General features: G+C 39.4%; 1 protein-coding gene across 7 annotated transcripts in view; it reads right to left on the reverse strand.

The window, feature by feature from the left end:
- Window positions 1-18,642, reverse strand: part of PLAG1 (PLAG1 zinc finger) — a 44,745-nt gene extending 26,103 nt beyond the window's left edge. For all 7 annotated transcript variants that reach the window (XM_036338268.1, XM_036338263.1, XM_036338267.1 and 4 more), the window contains exon 1: window positions 18,426-18,642. The gene's annotated coding sequence lies outside the window, so the exon portion shown is untranslated. The remainder of the gene's footprint in view (window positions 1-18,425) is intronic.
- Window positions 18,643-18,755: the final 113 nt, after the last annotated feature.

Consider the following 18,755-nt stretch of genomic DNA (forward strand, 5'->3'; position numbering starts at 1 on the left):
AAGGCAACCTCAGGTGTCAAAGGCAAATGTAATGATGGCAGCAGGAGGTGACTGCTAGGAAGGGAAAACAGAAAGAGGAATATATACAAGAGAAATGAAAGGGCACAGGCAGTAGCATGGTTTACGTGGCCGTAGCCCACGGTGGGGAGGGTAAGGAAATGGGCACTCCCATGGACTACTGGCGGCTACCCGAGGACAAACTGGTCATGCAACAGCCGAGCAAGAAAGGCACCTATCATTTTGTTCACTCATTTCACTCCTAAAAATTATTTAAAGAAAATAATCTGAGATGCACATAAAGATTTAGGCACAAGGCCATTCATCACTGCATTATTCACTATTTAAAGACTGAAAACAAACTACACAGCCAACAATTGGGGGAAGGCTAAATAAACCATGGTGCTCATCTCTAATTACTCTGGATTTTGAGGACTATGCAGAAGTAACACATAAACACATGGGAAATAACCTTTATACAATGTAAACTTTTCCTAAAGTAGAATACAAAATAGAGACCCCAATTTCGTTTATAAAAGTGTTACCTATTACATAAGGTTTAAGAAAAAAAAATGCCAGAAGGAAATGCCTATTAGTATTTATCACGTTTTTAATAATGTGAACATTAATATACCAGAAATAAGACATATCTTTACTATATTTACATTGATGTTATACTTATTGCTTATAGCACATAATTGAATATTTACTTCTTACATATTCAATCTTTCCAACTTTTCTTTCTAGGGCATTATTATATGTTTGGAGGCAAAACATAGAAGTTGAATCTTACATAAAATGAGGAGGCACAGGAGCACGTCAAACAATCCAAAAGGAATGCAATTAGCAAAATCCAGACTTGTGGGAAACTCTACGAGACCAAACAAAAACAGAAACAAAAACCCAATTTCTTCAACGAAAATTTTAAGGTGGAGGAAAAAGGAAGGGGAAACTTGATGGTCAAAAAGAACTTTAAGAGATATATCAACTAACTGTAGATATGGTCTTACCAAATTTGGATCATGCAAATATTTTTAAAAAATTAAGAAACAACTGTGGAGATCTGACGCTAAATATTTGATATTAAGGAAGTATTGTTCTTTTGGAGTGTGATAATCGCATTATGATTATACTTTTAAAAAGAGTCTGAATATTTTGTAAATATACTAAAAATATACAAATGATATGAAATAATTTGCATCAGAACAGTCTGCAGGAGAAGGGGCTAGCATGGGTAGAGGGACAGACAAAATAGGACTGGCCGCAGAGGCAATAACTGCTGAAACTGGTTATGGGTATGTGAGGATTCATTCTATAATTCTTCCTATTTTTGTACATCTTCAAAATATTCTATAATAAAAAGTTTTTAAAAGACCTCAAAAGGCAGCACTACCCTTAACCTACACAGTAAACCTATACGGGATATACTACAAACTGTGTGGGTACTTAATAAAGACTGGAAAGTCAGAAATTATTTTCATGCAGCTTATGATGCTTACAACTTCTGTGATCTAAGGAATACACATGATCATTTCTGAAACCCTGACCCTGCCACAAAAGTCACAGGCCAATCAACTGATCTATGCTACTCGACAGAAGCCAAGAAGATACTTCTGAGGGTATGAGAGGACGTAAGAGTAACACAGTAACAGTATCTTTAGTAGTCATGGTCTTACAATTATATAAACTATATTGGGACATGGTTTTTAATATTTAGGCTTTCAAGCAATCATTCAGTATACAATGACTGGGTAATTTTTATCTCTAATAAGGGTGGGGGATAAGTTATTGTAGCAAGATCAGGCTGTGTCAAGCTGTGACAAGGTGGATAAAATGTGGTGCTCATGGAAGCAATGGGTGTAGCGCAGTGGAAGGGCCCTAGACAGACCAAGCACCAGGAGAAAGCATTTGCTGCACTTGGTGATGGAGGGAGGGAGGGAGGGAGAGAGGGAGGGAGGGAGAGAGGGAGGGAGGGAGGGAGAGAGAGAGAGAGAGAGAGAGAGAGAGAGAGAGAGAGAGAGAGAGAGAGAGACTGCCTAAACTGGCGAGGGTTAGGAGAGGAGGTAAAGACGTGAAGGCCTGTGAGAGAAAGAGGACAGCTGGATGGAGGTGGCAGGGTCAAGTGAAGGCTGCGAACCACTTTGGCCTGGAGAATCTTGAATATCTCCACTGGCTGCAGAAAAGGAGCCAATGGGATGAACACAACTCCATATTCAATGACACAAGAAAAGAGACAGTGCACCTTGAGCAGCAGCACAGAGCTTCTCAGCAGCTAAGAAAAGAAGGGGTTAGGGTACAAGGAAGGTTGGTGGTCAGGGAACAGACTGTTGACAGGGCATATCTGATAGACTCAATCTTCTCAGTGAAGTTGGGGCAAACTTAGCTCATGTCTATTACAGATCCCAAGTAAACTATCTATTAGAGTATTAGCTATTAATAGATTAGTATTATTAGAACATAAATATTATAGATTTTTATTCTATTAAATATAACTATAAACTATTGATAGAATAACATTAATCTATTAATAGATTATTAGACTCTTAAGATATTCTAGTTCTATAAGAGAACTATTATCATCATTATTATTAGGTAGAATTTCAGAGTGGACAGGGTTGTTTAAAAAACAAAAACCGTATCAGCACTTACATGAACCAGGTTCTATGCTGGAAATTTTTTCATGCATCTCATATAATACTTAAGTTACCTAATTTCTCTGAGCCTCATTTTCTTCCTCTGTGAATGAGGGTTAAGCACAGTACCTAGCTGATGGAGTTAGTTGTCAGGATTAGAATAGTTATGGAGTAAGCCCTTCATAATGTCAGGTGATAGATACTGTTCTTCCAGAGAAGTCAGATAACTTCCCAATTCCTGGGGCCAGTAACAGTGCCCCGCAGAAGCTAACCAGCTTCCTTGGATGGCCAGCGACAGGGAGAGAGCAGCACAGGGGTGAGAACATATAGGAAACAGGTGGCCAGAGAGGCTGGCAGTAGGGCAGTAGTGGAGCCATGAAGCAGGCACCAGATTCAGGGTCTGGGGATGGCTGAAGGTGTCTGGAAGGAAGTTAGTTCCCAGCGGCTGGACAAAGTGTGTACAGGTCCCCCGGCCTGAAGTGTTCTCAGCCCAACTCTAAGGAGGTAAGGGGGCCTAGAGCTCAGAGAGCCTGGCTTCTTGTGGGGGCACCAGAGGCAGTGCTAGCGGGAGGTAGCCAGCCCCCATGCAGCTCTGGTTAGGAGAGAAGACAGCACACACTGAAAAGTGGTCAGGCCTTAATCTCCATGAAAGATTCTCTGTGAAAATCCAGTGGAGGCATCAGGACAGGACACACCACTTGCAGGACTGAGAAGCTCTGCGAGTATTTCCCCACCCTTCCCCGGTGTGGTAGTGCAAACACCAAGGGTGCAGGTGAGTGCGTCTCCCCTCACTGCCCTGTGTGCTGGCCTTTGCTTGGCTCAAGTCTCTCCTCTCTGTGAGGGCCTTCTGCCCACCCTCCCTCTGCAAGTCTGCCTCTCTTTGCCCTCTTGGTGTGTGCAGATGCTTGTGCACCTTCCTCTGCAGGTGTCTGTGTGTTTCTCTTACCCACCCCGTCAGGCTATGTGTGCGCACTCACCTGTGCCAACTCGCTTCTGAATTTCTCTGTTGTCTTGCTTTCCCAATGGGGATGTGTCCATCTCTCTCCCCTCTCCTGATGTGCGTGCATGCTCCCCCCTTCCCACCTCTGGGTACTTGTGTTTGCAAATCCCTAGGGGTGCGTGTGTGTGTATCTTTCTCCCCTCTAGGTGTGTGTAAGTCCTTCTCTTCCTGTCCCTCTCCTGCTAAGGATGTGTATGTGGTGTCTCCCTCTACCCTGGGGGACTGTCTCTCCCACCCTCTAGATGTCTGTGTATGTGACTAGCTCCTTTGGGAATGAGTGTGCCTCTCTCTCCCCATCCTAGTGTGCCTGGTGTCAATGTGTCTCTCCCGCTAACCCCCAGTGCACTGGTGTGAGTGTGCCTCTCTCTCCATCCTAGTGTGCCTGGTGTCAATGTGTCTCTCCCGCTAACCCCCAGTGCACTGGTGTGAGTGTGACTCTCCCCCTACCTTCTGGGCGTGTGCTTTTCCCTCCCCGTCCTGGAGTCTGTCTCTCTCTCCCACCTCTCACCTTCTCCCACCTTCCAGATGTGTACCACTCTCCCCGCAGCCCACCTGTGTTTTCCCCCTGGCAGGGGAGAGACAAGCAGAGTTGTCTGTGTGCCTTTCTTTCTCCTCTCTGGTTATGAGCTGGGTGTGCTTTTCTCTCTCTTCCCTCTGTATGTCTTTCTCCTGCTCTCTCTCCAGAAATAGAAACACTCATTCACACATACACACACACACATACGTACAGTCTCCTGACATACATGTCTCCCAGCCCCTCTGTGCTTAGGTATGTGTGTCTGTGTTTCTCTCTGCAATTCTGGATCTCCCTTGGTCCTGGGTGCTCTGGTGTGTGTACATCCTGTCCCCCTATACAACATCTATTTGTGTCTGCCTTTCCTGGGGGTATGTGTATTATCTCCACAGCAGCCCTGAAAGGCTTGCTGTGGGTGAGGGTTGAACTGCCTGGTGATGCTCAGGGGGATCTGTCTACACATGATGGAAAGGACTCAGGCCATGAAGGGAGGAGGAAATGGAGTGTGTGTGTGTGGGGGGGGGGGGCAGGATGAGAGAAGCCACCTCCCTACCTCCCAACCTTGCTGTCTTGAACTTCACAGTTACCAGGAGACTGGCTGCAACTCCTAGGGCCCAATCCAAGTTTCTTCCTGTTGAGCTAGAATATGGGGCTCAGTGCTGCCTGACGTGCCTCTCCTGGGACACCCTCCTGGATGGCTAATCACACAGCCCCTAACTGCTGCTTCAGGCTTCTGCCAGCTTCTCTCTACCACAGGCGACCCTCCAGTCTGCCCCTGAGAACAGAGCACTCACGTATATGTATATGTATATGTATATGTGTACACACACACACACACACACACACACACACACACACACACACACACACACACACACTGTAGGCCTGGTTCCAGAGAGAGAAAGAAGGGAGCAGACCAGGGCTCAGCCCAGTAAGAAAGATGAACATGCACAGGATGGAAACAGTGCCCCACAGCCGTGACGAGATGTTTGTGCAAGCACAAAGGTGTCACCCTAACCCAGAGACAGGCAGGCTGGGGACACCTGGGACACACTCACCACGGAGCCCAAAAGGACCAGGGGAGGGAGGGGTGAGGGAGGGGTCAGTAAAGGGAGCTGCACTCTCAAGGTGCCACACCTGAGGGAGGGGATGACTTCACCCTTTAACCACAGGAAAGGGGTAGTCATGGAAGAGGAGGAAGCCTGAGGTGGCAGCCAGCCTGCAAAGGGTGACCCCTGCTGTGCTAAAGAGTTCTACCACAGTCAGGGCTGGCTGTCCCCCAAAAAACACAAATGGTCCAGCAGGGCGGCTCTCTAGCTTCAGGCCCCACCCCGCTCCTCTGCCTGGGTTTGGAAGTGCTTGCCCTAGGTTGTTCATAACTTGCTCCTTCTCATCATTTAGGCCTCGACACAAAGGTTACTTTATCAAAAGGTCTTCCCTGACCACTGTTTCTAAAGGCCCCTTCTTCCCAAGGCCCCCAAGACTCTTTGTCCTTGTATTTATTTCCTTCAAACCACCTGCCCAAGACGAGAGAATTCTGCTTACTGTTTGTCTCTATTGCTCACTGAGGGTGGCTTTGTGTCTGGCACTGAACCTGACCCCTGACAGGCACTGAGTAAGAGACTGGAGGAAAGGTGTCCTTTACACAGGTGCGGAGGTGTTTGTATATATAGAAAAACAGGCGTAGGGGTCCAGGAGAGGGGTAAAGACTGAAGCTTTTTGAGAACAAAGCTGCAAGCAAGGGAAAGAGACCACGGAAGAAGTAGCGGTGCTCAGGAAAAGGGTACATTAAGAGAGGAGAGCTGGTGGACCAGGGAACTTGCAAGTCCTGGGGAAGGCCAACATGCTGGTCATTAGGGATAGGCGGAAGAATAGGTGCCATCAAAGGAGAGTGCCAAGGTGCTGGAACAGCAGGAAAAGAGGGAGTTTCCAGAAATGCGTCAAGCACTACAGAAAGGCCGAGTAGAAATAAAGTGGAAAAGAGGCCACCACATTTGATGGGTGGGGGTTACTGATGGATGTTCTCTTCAAACAGAATATGGAGGACAGGCTGGGTTGAAAAGGAGAAGGCAACAGAGACTGGACGCAGACTCTTTTAGGGAGTTTAGCACGGATGGGAAGGAATATACTTGAGGAGGGGTGGGATGAAAGCAAAGGTCATCTATAATATTCTGTTTTTGACAGGGGAAGACTTAAACATACTTTGCAGGTTGAGAGAAAGAGATGGGTGATACCAGGATGGGAGGGGTGAGTGGGCTGGAGTAACCCAGTTGGCTCCAGCAACCCGAATAAATGCATGCCTCTCAAGGTCATGGGGCCCAGTCTCCCCAACCAGATCAACCCTCCCTGAGACTCAACCAAGTGCAAAGGGTTAGTGACGAGAGGACTGAACAAAGGGACTGAGAATGGAGACACAGCTAAAACAGTGGCTTTCCATCACTGAAGACCCTGCTTTGAATCTCAGTGTTCCTCTCTCAACAGCATGAAAACCTTTCAGTGCGGTAATTGAGATGCCATACATCCTGGCCCCAGTCTCCTTTTCTAGCCTCATCTACTATCATTCTGCTCACTCCTGACACCTTACTCTTCAGCTACAGAAGAGGACCCTGCATGTGCCACATGACAAGACCAGTCATTCTTCCCTTGTTCTTAGCCTTCCCTTCCCATTCCCTGCTCTAGGACCACCTTCCTCTGCGACTCAGATTCACCCGTTGGTATAAACTGCTCCTTCCTCTGTGTGTCCACTTTGTGTAGGTCTCCAAAATAGAAGTACTAAACCTACAACACAAGTTCCAACAGAATGTAGAAAAGGCAAGTTCCAACAGAATGTAAAAAAGGCAGTGGAGTAGCCATGGTCCCGAAAGAATGGTAAGGCCATTAATAAAAGTACTTAAGTCTGAATTGCTAATTCTAGGGATATTGAGAGTTTAAGATGCCAATCGTCCATTGAGGTGGCTACGTCAAAGAGGTCCCTGTAAATGTACAGTAAGTCCTCATTTAATGTCGGTGACAGGTTCTGGGACTTTTAAGTGAAATGACATATAAGGAAATCAATTTTACCATATACTAATAGATATAAACAAGAGTTAAAGTCCTATGGCAACTCATGAATGTTATAACAAAATGATGCTGAATGAAACGTTATTTGAGGACCTCCTGTATGCAGGTATTGAACTAGCTAGTGAGAATGGTCATCTGCATAACAGTGAACCACCACTTCAAATCTGAATTATATTAACATTTCTGTAACTCTCCTCTCATATCCATGGGCTCAATTTATTCTTCGGATTTCTAAATCAACTTAATTTTCCTAACTCATCCTATACTGCTCAAAAAGCCACAATGTCTCCTACAGCACAGAGTGCAAGCTCCTCACGTTGCGAATCAAGGTTGTTCCCCATCAGGCCTCAGCATACCTTTCTAGTCTTACCTTGATTGCTCCCTAACAAACCATCCTCTCCAGTCAGACTGGTCTTCTTAGTGGCCATGGAAAAGAAGCACATTTCTGCCTCTGCTGCAACCATTCATTTCACCTGATTATCCTCACGTCTTTCTGCCTATTCCTAACACACGCATTGTTCAAAGTCCACCTCAAGTTCCGCCTCTCCTTCCCTTGAATACTTATAGTTTTTATTGTCTGGAATATTCACTTGGCATTGTAAAATACACGATTTTGTGATTTCTTTCCTATATCAACCCATCATCCAAAAGGGCAAAAACAAACAAACAAAAAAAAGAGGAAAAAGTAGAAAGCAAATGTAAGTACTCCAAGTGGGGCAGAAAATTCTCCCTTTCTGGTTACAACTTGGAGTAAGAATAAACTTCAGAAAGATGGTTTGAGATGGAACTTAAAGACAATTAAGAAGTGGACAGGAATGTGAGAAGAGCATTGCAGGGAAATTGCAAAAAGTCAGAGAGATGACCACAGTCAAATGTGGAGTGTCTCTAAATCCCCTAAACTACGGAGATACGTACATGAGTAACCACATAGAGATTTCAAACATTATCTGGAATTCTGGAGTAACTGGGATGATATCATATACTGTATTAAATTCTTTCAATTCTCCTATGTGGCAAAATCATCAGTGCTATTTCTATCTTGAAAGTCTCCATAAAGAAACAAACAATATTTTTGACTGTCACAATTCAGAATTAGTTTATTCAACTAAAACCATGCAAAAATTCAAAAAGAGATGCTTATTATCCTGAAATTAGATAGCTTTTTAAAAACAATTATTTTTCTTTTTTTCCCCCATCACCATTTATCCCCTTGAAATCAGATACTTTTGATATAAATTTGTGTGAAAGCAAAAAATGATAAAATCACACCTATTTAAGATGACTAAATCTGTAAAACAAATGTTAGGCTTGTGTCTTTAAAAATCTCCTTTGCCTGGCCGGTGTGGGTTGGTGGTTGCATGTCAACCTATGAACCAGGAGGTCACGGTTTGATTCTTTGTCAGGGCACATGCCCAGATTGCAGGCTTAATCCCTAGTGGGGGGGTGTGCAGGAGGAGCACAATCAATGGTTCTCGCTCATCTTTGATGTTTCTATCTCTCTCTTCCTCTCCCTTCCCCTCTGAAATCAATAAAAATATTTTTAAAAATATCTCCTTTAACTTAGTAAGTTTATAAAGTTTCTCCCAATTCCTATGTATGGCTGAAAAATAAGTAGACATGCAGCACTTTCTAACTTGAGTTACTCAGTGTCAACTTTATGACTGAAAATTTTATAACAAATTGATTTTAAAAATAAATATGTTGACTACAATATAGATAAAATTTAGGTGTACACTAGCAAATTAATATATACTAACTAGCTTCTGTGGCCTGTGCATTTTAAGGACTTACAAAAAGTGAAAGAATTACAGTTTCTGAAATCATTACTCCTTGCATACATATTATGCCTCCACTTCCTATCTCACAAAATTGCTATGAAAATTCAATAAGATAATATAGGTAAAAAGCAAAGACTGCTCTCAAGCCAAAGTATTTTATGGCTAACACTTAGTATTAATACTCAAAATATTTTGGGTGATATAATTTGAAAGTCATGTTGGCTAATGATTCGGGGAATAATTTAACCAATCAAGTTAAGTTTCTTTTTCTTTTAAATAGAAACAGTCTCATTTTTGTGCTTATTTTTGGTTTTGCTTTTATAGAGAGAACTTTTCATGAAAACTTGGCTAAAATAATCTTATAATATCTCTCATATTTTTAAAGGACCCAAACCTCCACTTTCTTATTTGATCAATGTCAAGCTATATTTAAAATACTAGTCCAATCCCACCTTATTTTAGTGAAGGGACAGATGAAACAGATAAAGGTATTTGACCTTTTAAAAGTCCCAAATTTCATTTGGGGCTGTTGAATACTGTACTTCTGAACTGTGTAACTTTAAAAAAAATCTAAGATTTAGTACAGCATTAGCCACAGAGGCAGAGTTTTACCAAAATATCTTTTAAATTTATTATAATATGTATGCTTATTTTCCAGAAGGAGTTTGGACATAATCGCCTGATAAAAAGCAGAGAAATTAGTGCATTCAGTACTCAGGCACTGCCATACACAGGGTGGCAGCACTGAGAACAAAATGCGTGCAAACAGAACACTTGGACTGGCCAATGCAGGCATACAAGTGTGCCTGAAATCTAATTATGAAAACACTTCTTAGACACACGGGTATTTTGGTTTTAATTAAGAAATTCCTTTTAATTCTGGCAGAAGTCTCGTGCATTTTAGAAAAGCTCTTATGAGTCAGCCTCTGACATGTGATCAATTGCACTTCTCTCAAAACCAATTGCGCTCTCTCTTCCTCTTCCTGCACTGGCTGATAAAAGGTGAGCTGAGCATAATTAAATTAAGCACTACATCAGATCCAATGTTTAAGGAGAGCAATTGGATATGTAGTATATATTTTAAAAGATAACCTGAGCTATGATTAAAAGTGCTTCAAGATAGGAATTTTTAAAAGAATAACATGATTTTGGGAACAGGAATGCTCTTAATAAAAAAGTAGTTAAAGTTTTATATCTACTTTAATTAAGTTATAAGTCTAAAAAGAACGGCTTTTAAGGAAAACATCTGTAAAACTACTTTAAACAAACTAAAATATCTCTAAGAGTATTAAATGCTTAATGATTGAAATGTTCAAATACAATAGATAGTCAATTAATGTAGATAAAACAGTACTAACCCATTCACCACCATTTTTCTTTGAAAAATAACTATAATAATTGAGTGTATTATTTTTGAAGTAATTTTGTCTATGTCAAAGGAAAGATGTTTAGGAACTCCTATAAACTGCTAGACTTTTATATGCATTCACTTCGTTTACAAATTTCTAGGCATACAAAGATAGATTCAGGTACAAAGACAACATTCAACTAAAATTCTCTACATTTCAGCAGTACATCAAGTTATCCAGTTAAATATTTAAAACTTCCATTCTATGCCTAATTAAAACTATTACTAGCTAATTTACTTTCCTTCTGATTTGGGCAATAATTATGATAATATAGTTTACATGTAATATCTTTTAAAACGTGACTAATGCCAAGTTATTGTTAAGAAATATATCTTATAATTTTTGTCTTTAAAGTAAACTAAAGCAAATTACATTAAAAGCTAAACCTGATGTAGGTACTTTACACAGGGCATGGATAAGTCAGCTATTTGTTTGCATGACAGCAGCACTGAGGATGCTCAAGTTTTATGAAGGAGAAAAGAAAAGCATAAAATATCACCAACTGCTGTCAGAGGTGTGCTCTAGACTCCCAGGCACTTTCCTTCTCTGAAACATTTTAAACGCTTCCAGATAAGAACTACTGGGGCTGCTTCCACCTCTCTCAGTCTAATTAACCTATCTATTTTATTGTATGCCTAATTCTATTTTAATGCTAAAATCCTATGCATCTGAATAGTGATTTTCAAATAAAATGCTATTAGTATTAGAAGAGAGAACATAATTGAAATTGAAATTTTACCCCATTGAATTACCTCAGACAATAACAAATTAGAAAAACACATGAAAAACATTTTCTCAGATTTCTTTAGAAAATAATTTTAGAAGTACAAGGAAAGCAAATTCATGTTTGAGATGTAGTTTATAATCTGATATGCTGGTCATATTAATATTTATTTTTAAGGTTATAATAGATCTTATCCAAATATGTAAAGTGACAACTTTCCTATAAACTGTAAGTTTAGAACAAATTTATTTTTAAAGTAAAGGTACTAATTCCTGTTCTTTCGAATGGGAACAGTTAGAGAAATTACATTTAGGAAATGCAAAAAGTAGATTAAGAAAGGGAATGTACACTTATATTAAAGAGTATTTTCATCTCATTGCCTAAAGTTGATAAAAATAAAAGCTATTATAGCCTTGTACGGTATGATGAAAAGTGATGTGGGCTCTACATAATTCCAGCATTAAGACAATACAAGGAAATAAAATCAAGTTATTGAGAAAATCTAGACTAAAATTCAAATGATGCTATTTTGAACATGCACATTTTAAATACCTTAAGCTTTCAGGTTCAAGTTCTTAAATTTCTCCCAATCAAGAACAACTGAACAAACTTTTTACAAATGTATCTTCAAGTGAACAAAATTGACTGAAACATTTTCTAATTTTGCCTTTTAGCCAGAGGGATTAAGTTCCTCATTCCCTAACTAATTTCTTGCTTAAGAAAATAGATCTCAAAAGTAAAGGCTCTAATGTTTAACTATTGATTAAAAATATATAATTTTTTAAAAAGTCAAATGGCAGCCCTTCAGTTGTAGTATTTAACCTGAGAATATACCCATTCTCAGAAATGGAAAGATAAAATATCATAAATAATCAAAATGCACATGTGCAATCCCAACATTGGTTTGAGATAATAATTCTAATATTTAATAATTGAGAGTCTAAAATGAATGTCTGACTCTCAAAGAATGAATTCAGACTGCAATGGCAAATCATTCACAATTTGTAGAGGATTCAGTCTCCCTTTAAAAAAACTGCCTCCTCTATTCTCAAAATATTTTCTAATATTAAAAGAAACTTCTACTCTACAATATAATGGCATAATAGGACTAGATTCCCTTTCAAAAAATCAATTGCTAATTAGTAAATGGGAAGGAAAATTTCTTTTATTGTCCAGATATACCTAAAAACATTCCAGAAATTAAGAACTTTATTGGTGAATGTTTTTATCTTTACCTTGTGAAAAGCTTTTTACATGTTAAATCTGAAAGAAATTATTTTAATTTGCCCTAAAAAAGTCCATAAAGTATACTGCTTTTAGATTAAGATTTTAAAATTTATTTTATTAACTTAGCAAAAATTTTTAAGCTTTCTGATGAAGAATGAAGAAAACAATTTTCAGCAGTTTCTAATATTTTTTTCAGAAAATTTCACTTATGTACACATGTAAAATAATTTTCAAAATCTTTTTAAAAATAGCAGAAAATGATGTTTCCTTATTTAAAAATTAATAATTCCAAATAATCACTACAAATTATTCTTGGAATTTAATTTAGTTTAATTCAAATGTAAGAAGATATAAAAGAAAAACTTTGGGGGAATCGATTTTTTTAAAGATTATCATAAAATGAGCAATTTGTATCAAAATACTATCTTACAGTTTCCCCAATTATCACTCATATTTGGGAGGGGGTAAATTTATTATTTTTGCTTTTTAGTTAGTTATTCTTTATCCAAGTAAGTCAAATTTCAAATTTAACATGATTATTATTTGATTCTGAAATTCTCATCCACTTGGTTCTTTCCCATCAATTTTGGGCATGTTAGCTTACACTTAAGCTCTTATATACATTTTTATTACATAAAAGTCTTACTCTTAAAAGGCATCAAAAAAGAATATTCTGCTGTCTCACAAGATCTTCACATTTCTAGGTTTTCTATGTTTTTAGAAATAGCTTTTACTAAAAAATGCAAGGAAACATTTCAAGCAAATTGCTTATCCTATTAACCCTAGGACATAATTGCCTAAGTTCACTCATTCTACTTACACACATATATTTCTTAGGTAGTCATCTCAAATTCCCAACATACACTGTGGTTAGTTGAATATCATGATCCTGCAGTAACTCTGTTTATAAGACATCCGGGGACTTTTAAATACTAGCAATTTTCATCACTTCACTTTTTAAAAATGAGATATTATTTCTGTTTTATAAAAATGTTTTTGTGTGTGTGTGTTTTCTTATAAGTATTAATAAAAGAGAGCAAAAACCTGCGCATCTTAATAACAACAAACTCAAAATCAGATAACAGAAATACCAAAACCCCTTGGTAGTTCCACATCACCATAGCCTTGTCAATACCACCCTGGAAAGAGGTGGCAGGGACAGGTGTACACATTGAGTAGAATGTAAACCTCTGGGCAGCAGGCCAAGCAATTCAAAAGTACAAATCAAATTATATCTCTGCAGAAATTCTACTTGGGCTTTCATTCATATATATTTCTTATAACTTCAGATGTTAATAACTATACATTTTATAAAATCTGATCTAAAAATTTTCCATTTAATTTCACAAATTATATTTAAAAATTAAATTTGTTAATGAGTTATAAAAACTGTCCTGTTATCAATGAAAAGTAGTAACACAATAGATGTCAGGTTCAGGCATTTCAAAAAAATGAGGCAATGAAATAAATACAAAAAGTAAAAATTAGTTACCTACAAAGTGGTCTTACTGTAAAATGGAAAAGAATTCCCATGCATGAACTCTAAAATCATAGTTAACTTTACAGTTCATCAATCCAATGTACCCTGCCCTCACATTTAACTTATTTGTAAATACTTTCCCAAGACTACCTAAACACTTACTAATTGGTTAAATGTGCTGTCTACATTAATTTCTCTTAAAATTAAAGAAATTAAAGGTCCACTTTTGAGTTTTTTTGCTACGTCTGATATATTTTCAATGTATTCGATGTTTCAGAAAAGGTGCTTGTCAGGTTCTTAGGACACTTGAAAATGGCTCAAGGGACAATATATAGCCCTTTTACCTTGAACATATTCACTATCTTGGAGTTTGTTGAATAGATTCAGCTGTTCTTTCCTTCTTTTGAAACTCTTCCCTTATTCAAATAACTTAACTAAAGGATCTAAGATATTATCAATATAAAGAGAAAACATTTATTTCATACACATACGGAAATATAAAAAAGAACAAGTATTTCAGGCAGTGGAAGTAAAGTTATTCGGTAAAATTTCTTTTTTCTTTTTTCTTGAGTATGTATATGTGTATGTGTAACAGGTAGTTTTTCATATATCTTAATTTTCAAAGAACATTATTGTAAATAAAAAGATTAATAAATTCCTAGAAGGAGCCAATATTTTGATTACACAGTTTGATAGGCAAATGATTATTGAAACAAAACTTCAAAGATAGTTATAGTTATGTTTCAGTTATCTGGCTTTTCCAATCTCAAAGATAGGCACATTACATTTAATTTGCCAAATAACAATTTAATCCCGAGGAAGAAAATTTTCAGAATACCAAAACAAAATGTATACAATAACAACCAGGATTCTGTTAAAAATAAAGAAACCCCCCACCCACCTTTGTATAATATTAAACCACAGGCATCCTTAAATTTTTAAACTATATTGATAAAAGCAAATTCACTTGTTTAGCTATGTCTGATTAAAATATTTTGGTTATAATTAATATACAGATACAGAAATTTATCAGTATTAGTTCACATTTATAAATCATTTTCCAAAGCAACTAAATTCCTTATAACAAATAGCAAAATTAGGCATATAAATTTCAAATAAGAATCTCAATCTATGAGGTTTTTCGAACTGATATACAGATTTTGAGCATATAATATCCTTAGATTGTTCCTGTAAATTGGTATAATTTAATTGTAGCTTCAGAAAAAGGATGTTCAACAGATAGTATTTCTAAGGCATTAAAAAAGCTCAGTACAACCAATTCAAATTAGATATTGTGCTGTGCCCTGTCTAAAGACTCCCTAAGGAATTACAGATTTTATACTTGTACACTGAGAGTTCATTTTCTAATTCAGACAAGTAACTAGTTATGTCAAACCAAACCTGAAGAAAGTTTTATATCTCCCTTTCTGGGAGAATCCCCCCCACCCCCCACAATACCCACACTTTTATTTAGGTTAACAATAACCAGAACTTGAAGTGTCCAAACAACCTGATTAACTCAATGCTCTAGAATAAGTGGAAGAAATACCCTTTTCCTTCACTTTTACAGAAATTGAATTTATCTAAAAGAGTCATTTATTTTAAAGACATAGCCTAATTCCGACTACTTATAGTCAATGTAACTGTCTTGAGTCAAAAGACAATAAAAATGTAAGATAAACTTCAAAGGTTTTATAAGTATTAATAGCATTCTAAAATCTCTGGATAGAAGACTATTTTGGGGAGGAACAAAGTTTCTCTTCTGTATTGATAGCTTAATCACTTTCCAATCAGTTTGATTTAACAGCAGTTTGTGGGATTAATTTTTAATGACTTCTTATAAAGTTGTAACTGCTTCCAAAATCAGAAACCACAAGATGATGTACTCAAACACTACACCGATGTAATGCTGTTATGGAGGTATTTACAGAAAGGTGCAGATAAGAGCTCAGTTGTGAACACAAGTTAACATACAGTGGACTCCAAAATAGTAATTTGTTTGGATAGTATGGCAAGAAAAAATATTCTGAATAAGCAGCATAAAAATCTAGCTGTATTTTTAAACCTATTTTTATAAATCATAAAAACAAAGGAAAATAAGGTATTTATTCTAGAAACTCCATATACCTGTGGAAAAACGGAACACAAGTAATTTTTATTCAAGATTAACCTTAATCCCAAATAGCGTACAGCTAACAATTTACATATTTAGGATTTTGAAAGTATTGTAGAAATTGACACCATTAGAGGTGACATTAGTTTGTGCTCAGTAAACATTTTGTTAAGTAACACAAGTAAATTAACTTAAGATGCAAACTGATAGGTCTCAGGATTTAAAAACCTTGTAATTTCAAAGGCACAGAATTACAGCACATGTATAGGATGGGCTTTAAAAATGGGTATACGTAAACTTTTCCATGGTGTTGTTCCCCCTCCCCCCTTAAAGTGCTTACAGTGTTAAAGAATCTCCATCACTCTGTCTACAGTTTTCAACCAGAAGTCCTCACTGTACCTTAAGCCAAACTGAATATTAGGTATTTTACAGCTTTTTACAAAATGGCTGTAAAATCACATTATGGGCATACACAGCTCTTTGATCTCACTGCACAGAATTCATAACTGTTCAATAATGCTATACCATTACACCACACACCTTAAACTATTTCCATTTTTCCACAATTCCTTCCAAAATCAGCTTCCAAAGCAAAGCAAAGGAACATGAAAAGTTCCTGGGTGGGGGTGGGGGGTGGGGGGTTGTGACACAAAAGAACAATTTGGAGACAAGCTAATCTCCACAGTATCCATCTTCTGTGGAGCTTGTCTACCCCTCCTAGCCCTCCATCCCTCCTAAAGGTGGGCGCACTTGAGTCATGGAAAGAAGGCTCGTCCATCCCCACACACCCTCCCCAGCACCTCTGCTCCTGGTCCTCAGACAGGGACTCTGTGGAGGTGATGAAAACCATAGGAAAAGAGAAGCTGTCCCTTTAAAATGCCCTGCTCTGTCCCATATCCCACGTGGAACCAACATCAGCAGCACTTTCCCATTAACTTCAATGTGATGCAAGAGGCACCATGCCTGTATATACATAAAACCAGAAAACACCCAGCTTCACACTCTGCTGAGGATGAACAGGTGAAAGCAAACGTGTCAGGGAGGGAGAAGCCAGGCAACTCCCCACCCCTCTCCAAAAGGTGCTCCAGCCTCGCACTCCAGCCTCTCAATCACCTCTCTACCCCTCCTCTAGAGAGCTTAGTTTAAATAAAGGAGGGAGCCACGAACAAAACCTGAAGCAGAAAATGCGACGAAAATGCCATCTAAAGCCGGAAAGGTTTATTCTCCCAATCACACATATTAACTCTATTAAGAAAAAATGGCATCACTTTTTTTCCCCCCACCAACCCCCCCCCAAAAAAAACAGCAAAGATCACGAAAAGAGAGTTATAAAATTGCAAATAGAGTGTTTATCTTATCTCAGATCAGCCCCCATTACCAATAAGTTTAGCAGTTTCTGCACTACCACCTCCCCCCCCTCCCTCCCCCTCCTTCTCTTGCATCGGATTTTCACGTTTTCTCATTGTCGGTTGAGTTATAAAAGGCTTTTGCCCTTCGAAAGTTTTAAAAAAATAAATAAATATTAACTCCTTGGTCCCTGCGAAGTCAAAATGGACTTCAGGGGAAAGGCGGTTCGTGCTTTTACCTTTAGCGAGAAAAGGGGGAGCATCCCGGACTTTTAGGGATTTTTTGCGATTTTTTAAAAATTTTTATTTGGTTATATGCCTGAGTTCTCCCTCCATTTTGGTTGTTTATGATACTGACAACAAGCTGTCCCTGCTCTGTGCAGATCTCCTGCTTTCATTTAGCACCCCCTCCCCCTACCCCCCCTCGCAGCCACCCAGCCGGGGCTCACACCTCCCCGAAGACCCCGCGGCCGGACCCCGGCTCGCCCACCTGAGGAAAGGGCAAAAACAAATTCATTTCGCCAAAAAAGAAAAACCTCTTTTGAAAAAAAGGGGCAAAGTTACCCCAAGTCACTCAAAGTGCCCCCCAAATATTGCCGACCGCGGGTTTCCGCCAGGCCCTTTGGGAAGCGACCTTCCCCCGGGATGTTTTGGTGGAAAATGCGGAGAGTTTACTCTTAAAACTGAATTTATATTAATTTTTCCCTTATTTTTCGGGTCTCTAATGTCTTCCGCTCTCGCTGCTGCCGCTGCCGCTGTCACAATATTCACAGCACCAGAGAGGAGGAGGAGGAGGAGGAGGAGGAAAACTTTTCAAACTTTCCAGACCCTGAATAAAGGTTTTTTTTTTCTTTTTTTTTTTTTTCCCACCGACCTCACCTTTGGGTCTCCAGCCGCATTGCCCCCTGCCCTGTCAGAAGCCACTTCGGGAGACCTCACACCCTCCATTAATTATTTTATTTTATTTTTTATTATTATTTTTCTCTCTGGGGTCCTGAGCAGGGGCTGAGAGTAGCACAAACTTTTCCTCCTCCGGCCGCCGCCGCTGTTCCTCTGCCCCCTCGGCTAGTCCCATAATTTAAATAACCCTGATATTTCTCCCGCTAAACGCCTCTCCGCCGCCCCGGACCCCGGGAGAACTCACCGCGGGGCTTTAACATCCTCCCTCCGGCCCGTCCGCCGCCTTTACACCGCCCGCGGAATTTCTAATAATTTTTTTCTCATATTTCGGGCTGGACGCGGCGGGCCTGGAAATTGTTTCCTTACGCCTCTTTCCAGCAGCCATTGTAGTGTATGCGCTGCCCCTGCAGCCCAACTTGCAGCTGCCGCCGCCGCCGCCGCCGCCGCCGACGTCGCGCCCACCGCCGCCTCCTCCGGCCTGCTCGGCCCCCGCCCCCGCCTCTCGCCGCCCCGCCTCTGGTCCCCGCCCGCCGCTGCGCCCGCCCCTCCCCGAGTGCGCTCCGCCCACTAGACG

The sequence above is a fragment of the Myotis myotis genome, unplaced genomic scaffold (assembly GCF_014108235.1).
Source record: "Myotis myotis isolate mMyoMyo1 unplaced genomic scaffold, mMyoMyo1.p scaffold_m19_p_16, whole genome shotgun sequence".
Classification (NCBI taxonomy): Eukaryota; Metazoa; Chordata; class Mammalia; order Chiroptera; family Vespertilionidae; genus Myotis; species Myotis myotis.